The sequence below is a fragment of the Manis pentadactyla genome, chromosome 7 (genome assembly GCF_030020395.1).
Source record: "Manis pentadactyla isolate mManPen7 chromosome 7, mManPen7.hap1, whole genome shotgun sequence".
In the NCBI taxonomy this organism is placed as follows: Eukaryota; Metazoa; Chordata; class Mammalia; order Pholidota; family Manidae; genus Manis; species Manis pentadactyla.
In genome coordinates this window covers 133,817,275-133,834,333 of record NC_080025.1, presented here as the reverse complement: position 1 = coordinate 133,834,333, position 17,059 = coordinate 133,817,275, and the positions used below count along the sequence as shown (strand labels likewise).

Genomic DNA, 17,059 nt, shown 5'->3' with positions numbered 1-17,059 from the left:
CATTAGAGTAATCACAAATAGTTTGGTTGTGACGTACGGTTTTTCATTTGTATGAGCATCTTGACTTACTGTTCCAGCTCTGTTTCATACGTCTCCAGTCCTGAGTTCATCCATACTCCGGATGTGTGCTCTGTGTGACACTGCCAAGTGGTTTTCAGCCAAAGTGAAGGGCTTCTCACATTGTAGTTTCAGTCTCTCTGCATAAACAGTGCATTTGTTCATAGATCAAGGGTAGCTATGCTTTCTTCTGAGGTCTGATCATGATTAGAAAGTAGGACAAATGTTGAAGTTTTGCAACAGTGTTGGTACATTTGTGTCCAGGAATTCTCCTCCCACTATTCCTCCTTGCAGGAGCGGATTCTAGGTTCAGTCTGTGCTCACGGACACACTTTTTCACACACACTATTTGAGTTCAGGCCAATCACCTGGGTTATTATACAAGTTCATTGCAACTAATGAAATTAGGCTGGTTTCCAATCCTATCCAAGGTCCTAATCGAATAGGGACAATGGCCTTGTAACTGTGCAGTCTTACCATTTCTAGAAAATAATAAGATTACTAAGATTCTTAGAGGCCTGGGGTAACTGTAGAAGCAAGATGATGCATTGTTTCTAAAGGAAGACTGGAAGCAATTTTGTTATGACAAAGGGAGGAAAAATTAGAAATCTGAAGCTGATTATTTTACTTGTAAAGGTTCTACCAAGACACCCAAAGGACAAAAGGCGACTTGGGTTTAATTGCTTTTCTGTACTACCTCTCATTTGTTGTGCGAAGAGTGGAAAGGAAAAAGTGAATTACTATGGATTTTCCTTTCTAATTAAACCATATTATTAGTTTCTGATGGCATTTTGATTCTTTACAATTCAGGGTATTTTTCCAATTCTTTTTTATACTGAATTGAGACTTGTGAATCATGGTGAGTCAGCCACTCATTGATGGCTAAAAAAAAAAAGGGTCATCTAGCTGTGGGCAGATTTATTTGAAAATGAGAGTTTAATTAGTCACAGAAATAGAAAATAAGCCTAGGCCAACCAGATGAGTGTTTGAATTGTCCTTAAATGCAGGCTACGTCCTGGTTTCCTCTATGTAGTGTATTAATGTATATATTCTGATATGTGAAGTGATTGTTTCTAAGATGGTAAATGTTCTTCCCAAGAATCACAAATAAATGTGCCACTTTATAAAACAGCCAAGTTCTTAAAAACCTATGTCAAAATCAACTCTTATTTTTTATTTAAATTATATTATCCTTTCAGGGATTTTGTTAATTTTTTATTGCTCTTCACTTGGCCACTATCCATCTCCCTGGTCATTTAGATGACATTAGCTCTTAAATTCACTACAGCAGCCACCTCTTAAAAAAATTTTTTTTTCTGCCAGATCACTTGGAAAGCAAACAAAGTACAATTCAAACCTTCACCCCTAGCCTTTGAGTCTTTCCAGCTGCATCTCCAGACATTGCGGAACAGAGACAAGTTGTCCCTGCTGCGTTCTGGCTGAATCCCTGACTCACAGACTGCATGTGCGTAATAAAATGTTGCTTTAAATCACACAAAAAAGTAAATGCTTTATCCCAATTTGTCTATAAATTCTTTAAATATTTTTATGCATTGTTTATTAATTCCTTAGGAGGAATATATCTTTATTTCCTTCAGAGATCATCTCTGATGCACATAGGTATAATTGCAGTTATAGAACAACACACTTATGTAATAGATATTCTATACATACACCAATGTTCATAATAGCTAATATTGATAGAGTACCTCCTACTTGCTTTGGACCATAGTTAAAGTACCCTTCTTTAAACATAGTTTAGTACCTTTCTAAAGTATTCAACTTTTGAATCCTGCCTTGCTTAGCAGATGAGTAAACTGAGACGTATAGAGTTAAACTATTTATCTTAGGTCACTCAGACAGCAAGTGTAGGAACTGTGATTTGAATGCAGTTGGCTTGACTTCTGACTCCATGTTTTTTCCACCTTACTAGGCTGTCTTCCTGCAGGGCCAGAGCAGGGGCATGGTACCCAGAGCCTCATGGCCCAAGGGAGATTTACTTTGGTTTCTAATTTTTTTTAGTGTTTGTAAAGTTAAAAATTGCATAATATAAGGAGACTATGTGTGTACACTCTAAATGTACATATGACTGCGAATATACCCAAAAGTAAATAGGGTTGAGAATGAATTTTAAAGCCATTTTTCTTGCTTTTAAAAAGATTGAAACAAAAAATAATAGACTTTTATTTAAAAACTATTAAGTATATATTAAATATACCCTAATCTAAATAAGTACAAAACTTATATTAAAGGTACTCATTGCCAACTGAAATATCATGTTGTTTTATGTTGTTATTTGTATTTAGGTCTTTCTTTCAAACAACATACAGCAGCATAAAAATACATATTGTTTTATGTGCTTTTTTGTTTGTTTTACCTTTTAACTCATCAACACCTGTTTTACTATACAATGCATACATTTTTGGAACTTGCCATTTCATTCAACATTACATTTTAAAAATTCATTCATATCGATATATGTAGATTTTAAATCATTTTATTTGGTATAGAGTATTGCATTATAAACATGCCATAACTTATTTCTTCACATTAATATTGATTTCTAATATTATTTTTTAAATGCTGTTAATATCCTGCTACATGTGTCCTTCTGTGTTGCAGGATATATATGCAGTTTCAACCTGGTTCAATATTGAAAATTTACCTTCTCATTAGGAATATTTAAGAATCAGCATGTGAAAAGGGCCTGAAGAATCACTGTAGTATTCTAGGTACAGTTGGCATCTATGGCTTTCAGCTTTAAAGCCCCTTGGAGATAGGAAAAGTTAACTTTTTACCTTCTGTTCACAATGTTAGATAATCCATTATATAAAAAAATCAAAGGGATTGCTTCCATTTCTTGGCTATTGTAAATAGTGCTGCAATAAACATAGGGGTGCAATGTCTTTTTGAATCTGGGATCCTGCATTCTTAGGGTAAATTCCTAGGAGTGGAATTCCTGGGTCAAATGGTATTTCTATTTTTAGTTTTTTGAGGAACCTCCATACTGCTTTCCGCAATGGTTGAACTAATTTACATTCCCACCAGCAGTGTAGGAGGGTTCCCCTTTGTCCACATCCTCGCCAGCATTTGTTGTTTGTCTGGTGGATGTTGGCCATCCTAACTGGTGTGAGGTGGTATCTCTTTGTGGCTTTAATTTGCATTTTCTCTGATGATTAGCGATATGGAACATCTTTTCATGTGCCTATTGGCCCTCTGAATTTCTTCTTTGGAGAAGTGTCTTTTCAGATCCTCTGCCCATTTTTTAATTGGATTACTTGCTTTTTGTTTGTTGAGGCACATGAGCTCTTTATATATTTTGTATGTCAACCCTTTAATGGATATGTCATTTATGAATATATTCTCCCATAGTGTAGGATGCCTTTTTGTTCTACTGATGGTGTCCTTTGCTGTACAGAAGATTTTTAGTTTGATATAGTCCCACTTGTTCATTTTTGCTTTTGTTTCCCTTGCCCAGGGAGATATGCTCATGAAAAAGTTGCTCATGTTTATATAACAAGAGAGTTTTGTCTATGTTTTCTTCTATGAGTTTAATGGTTTCATGACTTACATTCAGGTCTTTGATCCATTCCGAGTTTACTTTTGTGTATGGAGTTAGGCAGTAATCCAGTTTCATTCTCTTACATGGCACAGAGAAGGCAGTATAGCATAGAGAAGACAAGTAGTGACTCTATAGCATCTTACTATGCTGATGGACAGTGACTGTAATGGGGTGTGTGGTGGAGACTTGATAATGGGGGGCATCTAGTAACCACAGTGTTGCTCATGTGATTGCATATTAATGATACCATAATAAAAAAACATCAAAGGGAAATTTTAAATTCATAGAACTGAAAATACTGTTTATCAGAATTTGTATGAAACTACTAATTCACAGAATCACTTATGGCTCTAAATTCATTTGTCAAGAGAAAAATTATTGGATACAAATAAAACATTCAATTTGACAAACTGAAAAAGCAATCGCAGAATAGAAAACAAAGAAACAAGAGGGAAGAAAAACAATAAAGACAGAAATCTATGACAAAAAGAATAAAATCAAATAAATGACTAGCCAAGAATAAAATTTTTAAAAATTGGTTCTTTATACAGGTAAATAGGCAGAATTCTAAGAAGACTGATTTTAAAAAATATATTTATATATAAATACGGAGAACAGGAAGGACTGCAACTACAGTGATTTCCGCAGCTCATCCTTCCTGCATGGCACCCAGTTCGCTTCTGCGCAGCGTGACCCTCTCCCCTCTGAACTCTAACTGACCCCAACCCCTCTGGGGTCTCCTCAGGGCTCTCTCATAGTTTTAACTTTAGCTTCTAAAATCCACCAGCCCTCCCTCCTAGTTGAGAGAGTGTGATGGAATGAACTAATAGACTGACTTAGATTTTACTGGAACTGGTTATATTTATATTGTAATTCCACTTAGGAATATTACAATTTTTTAAGAAAGATTTACATCCATATATATATATATATATGGTCCACTTAGGTCCAGGTCCTCTAGGACAGATTGTAATTCCAAAGAAGGATGTACAACACACATAGGGTCTTTAAAATCTATGAATGTAGTAAAAAAATCTATCTTTAAGAACCAGTTTTGAAATAAATTGGTAAAAGGCAACTGACTTGCATTATTGCTGCTGGGACCATAATTAATTTGTCTTTAAGTTCAAAAAATGTTTTCTGTGTGTAAGGAAGTTCTAGTTACAATAACATAATTCTGGAAACACATTTGCTCTCATCATTAACTGTACCGCTACAAGTAATGAAGTAATGACAAGACTATATTTCATTTTGGTAGAAGATTCACAAGGAAGGAATTACCAAAATTTGAGCAGACAGAATCTGAGTCTTCAGGAAGACTATGATATATATATATATATATATATATATATATATATATGGTGCTGCTTGAGCACTCTGGTATATTATTTCCAATTTACTTTGAGCAAAGGACAGGCTTATCTCTGAGTCAGATGGGGTAAAGGAATACTGGGAGGTATTCTCTAGTTTCTGAATAAGAATAATCTTTTCTAGTTCTCATATTTTGTGGTTTATGCAAAACTCCCAATATTGACTGAAAGAGATGTACTTTTTCATTTTACCTCCAGTCCTATGCCTGAAAAAGCTAAGATGAAAGTCACACAGGTAAAAATAGAGTATCTTACTACCAGACTAAGACACAGGGAAGACAGTGTAGTGAACCACCCGAAGACAGACACTCAATCCAGACATCTGTGACTAGGCAGGTATCTGTTACCAAATCAGCTAAGCAGAGCTAATGCATTTTTATGATTGCCAGAGCATTTCTGTCTCTAACAAGAGATAATGTTATAAAAAATTGAACTATAATGTATCTGATCTGATTTATGATTTCACTGGGATCCTAAGAAATGAGTTGAGCCATTCAGTTAGTCATTCTATTTTTATTGAGCAAATAAATATTGAGCACCTTCTAGATGGGATACACACACAGACACACACACACCTAGGCACTGAAGATATCAACTAAATAAGAAATAATTACTGCCTTTGAAGAACTTGTATTCAAAGGGAATTTTATATAAACCAATTATTATAGTTCCCTCTGGTAAGTGCTCTAATGGACATATGCATGCATAGAGTGTTCTGGAAACTAGAGGAAATAGAATTTGCTGCTTCCTCCAGATTTTACTTAATTTTTATGAAAAGGATGAGTATTTAAAGAATTAATGAAAATAATAGCCCCAAAGAAAAAAGAGGCTTTTAAGGCCCCTCTGCTTATTTTCTTCAACCTTCGACATGAGCAGCAAGCATCAACTTTTCATCATATACCAGAAATGCCCCTCAAACAATGGAATACTATTCAGTGATCTTTTATTAGGACTCCACCTGTTGTGTGCTTAAGGAATTTTTTCAAATGGCAAGTTATTTAGGTATATCTGAAATACCTAATCATACTTTAAGCTGAAAAATTGACCTTTTTTATTTAGTCTACAATTCTGAACTATTATATCAAGAAGATAGCCCTGAAACCTGTCCCTTTCCAAAAACTCTGAAGTTCTGGGCTGATCACAGGAGTAATAGTTTCAGTCCCCTCTTGTCTTCAGCTATTTCCTTCACCCAGCCTCTTCTTGGAACATCAGGTGATAGCTTGACTCTAATAAAAAGGATAATTGTGCTTACTGTCAAAGCTCCAGATTCTCAACAGGCAGGCAGACTATGGGGCAATGATTTGGGTCGTGGAAATATCCTTTGAGCATCACAATCAGATTAGAGGGAGAAAATTAATCTTCTTAGTGGGCTGCAAGTTTTGCAGACTACATCTTAGAGATGGAATCAGTGCTGTCAGGATAGAGACAGTCAGTCCCTTGCATCTGTTTCACTAAGATAGTTGGGTCCTATCCCTGCTTTCCTTTGACTGGTCTAAATCTTGCTCTCTTTGGCTAATCATTCAAGCTGGAAAAACTCCGATTTAGCTGACGGGTATCTTTCTTCTTTCCCTGCTTTACCTCCAGTTGTTACTCTATTTGGTCAAACCTAAAATAATACTCTGTCCCTTTATATGTGCCAATTATTTAACAAGAAATTTTGCTCAATTTTGTTCTATAATAGCTCTTCAGATATGCATATAAGGGACTTAAACCTTTTGCTGGATATGGAGTTCCATTTCCATACCAAGTTCAGTTAGTGGAAAAGCCAGAATAGAATTCCTTATGTACAAGATCCTATTTTGAACAACACTGAAAAAAAAAAGCTTGCTATGGTAAATGAGCTCTAGTATTAAATATCCATCTTATTTAAAATGATACCAAGAAATTCTGCCCTTCCATTTTCATGGCTTCCAAGTTTTGCCAATGATTACAGTATGAAGAAGTATGATTACTGTTAAGTGGCCTTTTTCCTTTGTGAAAGATGGCAGCCTCACCTGCTCACACCTCAGGAATACTGTGAATGTGAGGGCAAGTTGACAGGGTCCTTCTCTCAAGCATACAAGTTCCTTGGAGGGGCAAACTGCGTGTTGCTGTGTATCCATAGCCCTTTGCCCCCTTTCTGGTCTAGCAGGCATTCAGTAAGGATGAATGGGTGAATGTTCCACGTAGGAGAAAGGATGCCCCATCAAACCAGGATAGATTCGTCTATTTGCAGTGGTGTAGTAAACCTGGCTTTAATGACATAAGAATTGTTAAAAAAAGATATATAAATGTTAAACATTTTTGTACACTGTGGCATTCATTTGTGTATTTCAAATTTTAATATGGATCTGTTTGATCAGGCAATTTACATTAAAATGACAAAGACACATTGAATCCCTGACTCAGAGAGATGTTACTGTTTTACAAGTGAGGAAAAGACAAATGTGGTGAGCATAGGAAGTTGTAGGCAGTGCTGATGAGCGCGGTGGCAGGATGGGTGGGGAGGGATGGTCGCTTCTAGAAGCCCTTGCCTGGAGATGTTGGAATGCCTCCCATGTCCTATCTCTGGATTATTTCAGTTGTGGGAGTGAAGTTTAGTCTTTGAAGAGGTTTTGGATATTCTTTGGATGGAGGGGAAGAAACATGGCACATGGGGAACCATAAACCATCAGAACTTCATGGATGGAACAGGGTTCTGGGATTTCCGAAGGTTTCCCACCACAGGAGACAAGGAAAAGCCAGAGCATCGGAAGGATGGGGCAATATGTGCAGATAAACTTTGCTGAGTTCCCTAATAGGCAGGAAGCAGTAGAAAGGGCCTCTCAGGGAGTTATCAGTCTTCTTTAAAAACAAAACAAAGGAGTTTCTCTTTCCTTCCAACAACACGCCCTGCCTTAGGGCCTAAGGAACCCTAGTAGGAAGGTGGCATGATCTTTGTGACAAAACCACTTAAACAACATTCTAAAACTGGGAAAACAATGGCTCCATCTCCTTCTGCTCTCGGAAGTTAGAGCGAGCACTGTTTGCTAAGCTGGTGTAGGACAGGAATGTCTCCTGTTTTCACTGGGTCTGCTGGAAGTGGGGACTTGGGTACATGCGGGATCCCCTCTCTTTCATTTTTCTTGTGTCTCCTGGGAGCAGCCGTGTGCTGGTGGCAGTTGGTCCCCTCTTCCCTGAACTAGTCACTGGACCATCCTTACAGGCTTGCCATGGAAATCTCATCAGTTTGGTGAATGGAGTAGGGATATAGAGTGTGTTGAAAGGGATCTAACCTAAAAAAAAATTGGCATAGATATAGGGGATGTTAGCTCTACAGAATGGTGGCATGTCTCTCCTTGAGGGCCCAGTGTTTCCAAGCACTGGGGTCCAAATTTAGTCAAGAGTGGTAAGAATCCTCTCCAGGACGTGCTGGAACAAGTCCATGCTGTCAGGTAAGCGAGACCTCTGAGGTCGCTCACGGTGATTTTCCTTCCTTTCTGAGAAGGGCAAGCATCCAGAGTTAAGTCTCGTGTCATGTCATTCCTAGTCAGAGGATCCCATCCTGGGGTGTCCCTGTACCCCAGGACCCATGCCATGTCCTGCACTCCCACAGCAGTCCTTTGCAACAGGAGGGCAGGGAGCTCCCTGACTGCCGCTGCATGAAGAAGGGTGCCTGTCAGGATCTGAGCAGGATATTTATTTTCAATTCTAACAGTCAGAGAAGAGGGAAGTGGCCACAGCTTCTCCTGACATGACTTTGGTCCATTTGTCTGTGACATGAAATGTTACGCACGGAAGCCCTCTCTCCTGCCTGTGGGTCCTGGGACCACCCCTCCAAAGGCTGCCGTGTTCCCTGTCCTGCCTCTGAGGGTCCCTGAGGAGTCAGCTCACCGCTGGCTGCCTCTGTTCTGCCTTCCACAGGGAGGGGCAGCGCCCCCAGGGGCACAGGTGAGGAAGTGCTGGGGAGTCGGGCGGCCCTGTGAGCCCCTGGGTCCTGCCCCTCCTGGTCCTGTCCCGGGCCTGTCAATGTCCCAAGGCCTGCTCCAGGTTTCAGCTGCCTCCTGACCACCTGTTCACCTCCGAGATGACCTGCCCATCCTTCTGGGTCTTTCTCAGGCTCCCACCACAGCTTCCTTCTCAGTGCTTCTGCCTTAGAGGAGTACTTTAATTAAAATGATTTAAAGTATGGTGATAATTTTGAAGTCCTTCCCAGAATCCTTGCCTGTGAATCTCAGATTAGAGGGATGTTGACAAGTAATTGCCTGGGATGCTCAGGCATGGAGTCGGCGTTGTGAAGGGGACACCATTTCTTGCCGTTAGGAATGGGGGTGCCTAGAGAGTGTGGGACCTCTCTCAGGAGCGTCTGGATCCTCTGAGCCTGCAGCCCTGAGGAGACCACCACAAGAAGCCTCTACGACATGGAGAAACTACCGAGTCAGGATTCAGGGAGACAGGGACCCCATTTTCCCTTTTCCTAACCTCTGGCTCTTATGCTAATCACCGAGCGTAAGAACAGCACCGTGGCAATAACTGCTTTTCCGTTTCCTCTAGTGCTCTCTTTGATGTCAGTCTCAGTCCTTAACTCCCTTAAAATCTCCTTGAAAGTGAGATGAAATGTTGTAAGTCCAGTATCTTCCACAACTCCTGGAGTGGGGTTAAGCACACAGCAATGCTTAATATTCAAACATTAAATTAATTGAATTATTCTCAAAGATAGTCTGTGGAGCCCATTTTGATGTCTTGTTCTCAGTAGTGCTCTGATATATTTGTATGACTTATCATTCTCTTACAGAGCTCTTTTACTATTTTGAGTTGTTTACAATGAATTACTCAGACACTGTCTTGTCCTTAGACACAGAAGCGTTGGGAGGAGACACACTTTTCAGATTCCATTTCCCATGCCTGTGTCTTGGACATGAATTCCTTCTTCTGAGAAGTCATAGGCAAACTTCTGGAATATATGACATTTATCTTCAGAAGTACCAAAGCAGCTCCCAACTCCACCTGTTTTTTTCTTCCGTTTCCTAAAGCTGTTCAGAAGTCCTTATTTGATTTCGTACAACTAATCGGCTGAGGGTAAGCCCGTGCTCAGTTACCCCACGAGGTAGATGCTGCATACCCTGGATCGGGGGATATGTGAGGTGGTCTTTTGTACAAGTGTCTCAACAGGAGCTACTGGCTGAGGCCCTCAGCGTAAAGACAGCAGCCCTCTAAAAGGTATTCCCCCGACACTCCCTGCTGGCTCTCTGCAGTTATAACTACCTCTGCGGGATTTTAGAACAGCACGCCTTTTCTATTCCTTTACTCCCATTTTAGAAACTGGGCAGGCAACTGTGCTGAACAGACTGATTTCTAATGTGAAGTGTTGCATCTTTTATATATGCATGACTGTACTGTTTCTGATATATACAATTTTTTTCCTGTTTTTCAAAATGCTAAAATGCTTCCCAGGAGTAGTTCACATTGTAGGTAACACAAAGTACATTGGTCGAGTTTTCATGCAGCGTAAACTTGTTTAGTATTAGTCTCTTCAGTGGCGTCTCTTATACTTCTTCTTTGGGTCCACTGCCCACTTTTGCCTATTTCCTCCTCATCTCTAACCACACATTTTAAAGAAACGCCTTTCCATTCATTTTGTTGCAGTTCTTGGGGATGAACGGTAGGTGGCAATACAATTTCAAGCTCAAAGGATGTTTAGGGGCGTCCTCCTCCCTCAGCAAACTCATCAAGGAGAGTGTCTGGGAGAACTCGGACTGTGCAAGCTAGGGCTAAAAGACTGGTGTTTTTGAAATGCCAAATATAACTAAACACAGGAACTTATTTTAAAAAACACAGAAGATAGTTCAAGTAAAGTTCATGTGGGGATCATCTATTTGGGTGGGAAAGTCTTAAAGATGAGGAAATTATGAGCATGAAGAGAATTAGAGATTAGCGTCCAATGAAGAACTCATCAAGCAGCCTTCACTGTTTGAGTTCTGGGACCTTTTCTTACCTCCACACAAATGCCCGTCTCTCTCTCCTTCCTTCCATTTTGCTCTTTCCATGCCCCTCCCCTCTGTTGGTGGTGAGTGTTACCTTTGAGGCTATTTGGCATTCCCTGCATGGGGTTGTGACCACTTGAATAGAGAACGTGTTTGTCTTTCTCTCATTTCAACGCCACTTTGTGTGGTTGCTGCAACTTCCAGGTCTCCCGCTCTCGTTCTCCCTGCCCCCTCTCTTTTACTGTTCATTGTCTTGATAGCCATATTCATCATCGCAGGGAGGAAAAGCAAACAAAGAGGGATTGTGCAGTTAATGGAGATTCTCAGGGCTAAGGGATTTCTGGGTCTGTTTTACCTTTGGAGATGCTGTGGGGCGACAGTAGTGTTAGTAAAGATGTCACCTGGATCTGTGATTTCACTGTTTCTCCCCCAAGCCCTCAAAATGATGTCATAGGCTGGACATAGCAGTCCTCTAGACAGTGCCTGTCCTTGAGGGAAGCTCAAGGGAGAAAAGCAATTGCCCAGAGATGATCATCTACAGCCATGTTTTAAAATCACGTTTAAATCGTCCCTTGGCTTATTTAACAATTTGTGAAGCATCATCGCTTCAAGGTAAAACAGAAGCAAAATACCAATGCTGTTTCTTTAGCAGTGGTGTGGGCTCTTGAAATGTGCTGGGAAGGGGTGTCCAGCTGGGAAATCAGTTTCCCTTTGGGGTATTCCTCAGGAGTTGGTAAACAGGCAAGCAGCAGTTGGTGAATGACTTAGGCAGGGAACAGCATCCTCCCCCGGGAACTCTGCTCAGGTTTGAATGTTCCTGCTGTTCGTTAGCAGAGGAGCCATAGCACATGGTGGGAGGCTGTGTTATGGAGAGACAGGATTCCACTGAAGTGTGAGAGAGGTGGATGGGATAAGCCCAGGGAAGTCATCAGGGCTGCTGAGGAAAGGGAAAAATAAATGAAAGTAAACTGACAAGAGAGAGGGAGAGCAAGAATGTTCAGAGGCCACGTTCAGAGCTAGGAGCCAGAGCCTTCTCTTTCTCTTCCCAAGTGGGGTGGCTGATCCCTGGAGGATGACCGAAAGCAGCATTTCTGTGCGGTCCTCATCTCTGAAGCTGAAGGGCAAGGAGGAAAGGCAGACATAAAAAGAAAGTTGATACAATATGCCTAGAGGGAGTTGCTTTCAGGGTGCGGGTGTGGGCTGCCTTGTCCACGAGGCTTTCCTAGCCAAGGAGTGGTTTATTTGCAGTGTGCCAAGCAGAGTGTAGAGGCTGCACAGCTTCTAGCTCACCCTCTCATTCCTTCTGTTTTCTATTAAAGTTCCCTGATGGTAACAAGGACACAAAGGGAGCTTGGCTCCTCCAGCCAGGCCTGTGAGTTGGTGGGACTACCTCAGAGCTCCCCTGCCCCATCTACAGTCTTGGAGAAATACTCCATTGCTGAATATTTTCAGAACATGGGTCTGGGCTCTTATGCCTGTTCAGACTTGGCTCTTAAACCTGCCTCATATGTTTATTCCAAGCTCGCCCCCATGTGGTAAGCCTATCCCCTGGCCAACTCCGCACCAGCTGATGGTTCAGAAATGCTAAGTAGAGGGTATATGTGTGTTGGGGGTACCCGGGTGGGAGATGACCATCCATTTGTGGATGACACTCTCCAAAAAGTAATGGACCTATGTAATGGTCCCCAATATTCATCTAATCGATATTCAGGAAAGACTATTTAAAATGGACAGTCCGTGGACTTCCTACCTGTCTCAAGAAAGAGATGATACAGACATTCCCAAGAAAAGCCAAGTGGGAAGCCAGCTATTGAATTAAAGCTGTGAGATGAAAAGAAAAGCAAAAATATTATATAGAGGCTTTAAAAAAAAGTAGAAGCAGGGCAGGGTTATTCAAATAAAGAAGATAGTGTGCTAGAAGGAGCTTGTAGGTTTAACACAATTCATGGAAGTTGCTAAGAAAATGCATGTGTCTAAAACATATTGCACAAAATTATACTATATTGCAAAGGCAGCAATAGTCATGATGCCTGTCATCTCAGTTCCAGGTTTATTAACACAATAAAACATCACAAGAAGTGCAGGACTTCTTAAAGACTTTTGCTGTCATAAGTACAACATTCTTTTGCTCTTACGTATTACTTCTTTGCTGGTAGAAAACTGGGCATGTTTTTCAGTGTCCTTAAGCCTTGTAATTGATCTGCTTGAAAGATTAGAGGCCTTGAAGGGATACTGGCTGGTGGGGGGCAATCCAAGTAACAACTTTGAGTTTCTTAGAGATCCCTTGTGTCTCAGTGACTGACCACAAGGGTCTAGCGGCCATGCTGTTCAATACCGCAGCCACTAGCCGGTGTTGGCCTGATGTCTCCTTCCCTCAGATTCTTGGTAGTTGTGGGCACTAATCCGATAAAATGATTTGTTCCAAGATGGTATAGGTAAACTTAGGCAGATGATGTTATGCTTTCAGACCTTTCCTTGGAAACAAACACTCCTATACCGGGGGAAACAAACCCATCTCCTGTGGCCTTGCAGACATTGCCTCCAGCTGACTGTCTCAAACACAGATTGTGGGTGTGAAGCTTATTATTTTAAGAATTCAAGCAATTTTTGCTCTTGGATCCATACTCTGTGCTGATTTCAATATAAAATTACATTTTAATGTTTACCGGTTAAGTTATATAATCCCCCATCAAAAAACACTGTGTTGTTTACCTAGGACTTTCCTTATTTTCAGGTTTCTGTGTGTACCCTAGTTTGAGAAGCACTGCCTTCATTTAAAAGGAGAGAAAAGAACGAATGTTCTACTCAGCAGGGTGAACACTGGGAAGGGGACTTTCATCAGCGAGTCTTCAAATCAAAATTCATAGAAAAGTAAATTAAAGTGAAAGAAAGCAAAACACTTCCACAAAGCAGATGCTTGAATGGATGCATAAATGGATTATTTATTAATATATTTTTGTTATTCACCTCCTCTAAATCTTCTTTTCCTAGTGTGGCGGTGACACAGTGGAAAAAGCCTTCAAGCTTTTTCTGAGACTTATTGGCTCAAAGACTTGCAAACCTTGCTGTTTTCCTCTGCTATAGTCTTATAACTATTTCTCGATCATTGTATTTCTTTAGATTTCTGTTCACAGAGGTTCTATTTCCACCCCTTATCCTTTCCTCCCTTTTTATCTTCTCTCCTTCCTTCCCTTTCACTGTATCTAAGTTTCTTGGAGATCTGTCCCCAGTTTTACCTGCTCCGTGCTGTCATTTTTTGAGTCAGCAGATCCTTGTCCTGCTTTCTTCTTGGGGCTTTTTTTTGTAGATAATCATGTTGATTGCTTTTTGTTCATACTTGTGTTTGCAGTGGATAAGTTCTTCTTAGAGCCACTAGTTCAGAGTGGATAATTAGAGATAGTGGGGTGGATTATTAGGGATAGTGGGGTGGGTAATTAGGGATAGTGGGGTGGATTATTAGGGATAGTGGGATGGATTATTAGGGATAGTGGGGTGGGTAATTAGGGATAGTGGGGTGGATTATTAGGGATAGTGGGATGGATTATTAGGGATAGTGGGGTGGGTAATTAGGGATACTGGGGTGAATAATTAGGGATAGTGAGGTGGATAATTAGGGATACTGGGGTGGATAATTACGGATAGTGGGATAGATAATTAGGGATAGTGGGGTGGGTAATTAGGGATAGGGGGGAGGATTATTAGGGATAGTGGGGTGGATTATTAGGGATAGTGGGCTGGTATTTTTCTGAAAGCTTGACTTTGGGTCTGTCATCCTCAAACTCTCTCTGGGGTTTGGTTGTGTTTCTGACTAGCAGGGCGTCTGGCTCAGAGTGAAAGACTTTGTGTCGTACATTTTGTGGCACATGATGTAGCTTCTGTCTTTTAAGGTGATGAGATAGAAACTCTATCTCCCTGAAACTTGGTCCAATTTTTACTGTATTTGGTAGCTCTTCTTCATATATGGTGATTCCAGTTTACAGTCAGCTTCTAGTTTAGTCAAAGGTGATGCTTCCTTTTCTGCTTCTCATTCTCCCTGTGATTTCCTATGAACTTCAAAAAAGAATTGGAGAGTAGAGAAAGTATTAGTCTTTTACTTGTCTTCTGCCTTTATTCTTGCTCTTTTATAGTCTGCTCTCCACAGTCTGACCGATCAAAAGGACACGTGAGAATGTGTGACTGGTCTCCTTCAGGTCCTTGCTCTGAGTAGCTTAGCAGGTGAATTACAAGCCCTTAGAAATGGCCCCTCAGGCCCTGTGGGAAATGCCCCTGCCTCTTACGTCTCTAGTCGTGATTTTCATTATGTCTTTATAATTTAGCAGCACTGAGTTACTTGCACAACTGATAAGGTATTATGAAATTTCACATCTGTACTGTTCTTCATATACCTGTTGCTTCTACTTGAAATTCTCCTTTCTTATTCACCTAATAAGCTTCTACTTATTCTTCAAAGCCCAGCTCAAATGTTTCTTGCTTTCTGAAGCCTTCTTTCACTTTTTTGGACCAGAATTTTCTCTCTCTCTTCTCTGCTGCCTCTTTACTTCATACACGTTTTGATCATTACACTTTTCCACGACATTATAATCACTTGTTTACATATTTTCTCCTTCACTAGGTTGAGTTCCTTGAAACAATGTCTTATTTATCTTTGTGTTCCCATCGCCAGGCATGGGGCCAGGTATTAAACAGGGTCTCAAATAATAATTATCACCCAGGTTTGAATCAACGCAAACGGAAAGACTCAAACCCAAATAATAATTATTCAGGTTTAATAAAATAGGAGAAAGATTTTTAAATACAGGACTTGAGTTTTTGTTTTTGTTATTTTACTTTGCTGAATTTGAATGAAATGCAAATAAAAATGTAAAAGAAATACCAAAGCAACAAATCAAATACAGATATTCTATAGATTGTAAGAAAAGATGAGGGCTGAGGGAGGAAGTGAGGAGGAGAACTCCAAGTCCTGGAGTTACCTGGGCGCTGTGGTGGTTTGCACTGTGAGAGCAGATGCCATCGCCATGACACTGTGTATATGGAGGCGAGAGAAACACTCTGGCACAAAACCACAGGTCTTTCCAGTGCAGAGGGAGGACTAAGCAGTGAACTTTCATGCATTCCTTAGTGGTCAGGAAGATTATCTGCTCCTGGGGTTCAACCTCTCTGTTTGAAAAATGACTATGTCTATTGCTGATTTCATGACATTTCTTCTCTCCCGAGCTAAGTTCTATACAACTTTTTATGCCCATTTCCAGCAATAATGGATGACATGCATGTCTCTGTTGTCTAATTTAGTGACTCGTTGCAGTGAAATGTGAAATGCTGAGTGAGGATTGAAATACTCCATATGTCTTAAAATTCTACAAACCCAGGCATGGGGGAGACGTTCAGCACAGAAACTCGATATGACTAATCCTCAGAAAACTCTGAAATCAATAGTTCTTCCCCACTGCCTGGCCATACCCCAGAACGCAGCCTCTCGGGACTTCAGCGAAGCCATCTGGAACTTGTCAGACTCAGTGTTAGTGCTTCGCTCCCATGGCAGGCAGCGAGAGCCCTGCTTGGAGAGCCTCCCACCTGACACATTTGATTGTCCACCTTCCTGGATGTTTCCTTCTCCCATGGCTCTGTGAGAAATTAAGTGCAAACAATCCAATACATGCTTTTGCTCACCTCCCATCAGAAAACACCAGCAGTGAAGGTGTTTCTTTGATGCTGGCTCTTTTTTATGCTCTGGGGATCTTACAAAATTATCTCATCTTATTTCAAATACATGTTTCTCTGTAGACACACCTTCCAATCCCATGTCACTTTATTCACACTTGCTCCCCCTCTGTTTTTCCTAATCATGAGGGCAGATGGTGGGTGTACCCATTGCTGGGTGCCTTGGATGGCCCATGTTATCACCAGTCTGGGGCACCAGTCTCATCCCTATACCCTGCCTTCATGCTGGTCTAGTAACTGGCACACTCGTCTTGAACGTAGTTTGAAGGCAACATGATGATTTTCTGAGGGGCTCCAGAATGTGTCCGAGTCTGTGCACCAGTGTGGCGGTGCTGAAATTAATTCAACTCAACAGATTTTCATCAGGGACACCACCCTCTGTTCTAAACAAGGTATGATCCTAGTTCTCA

General features: G+C 40.8%; 1 protein-coding gene across 10 annotated transcripts in view; it reads left to right on the top strand.

Moving 5' to 3' along the window:
- The window catches only part of DGKI (diacylglycerol kinase iota), a 395,960-nt gene that overhangs the window by 335,367 nt on the left and 43,534 nt on the right, over positions 1–17,059 (top strand). The window lies entirely within an intron of this gene.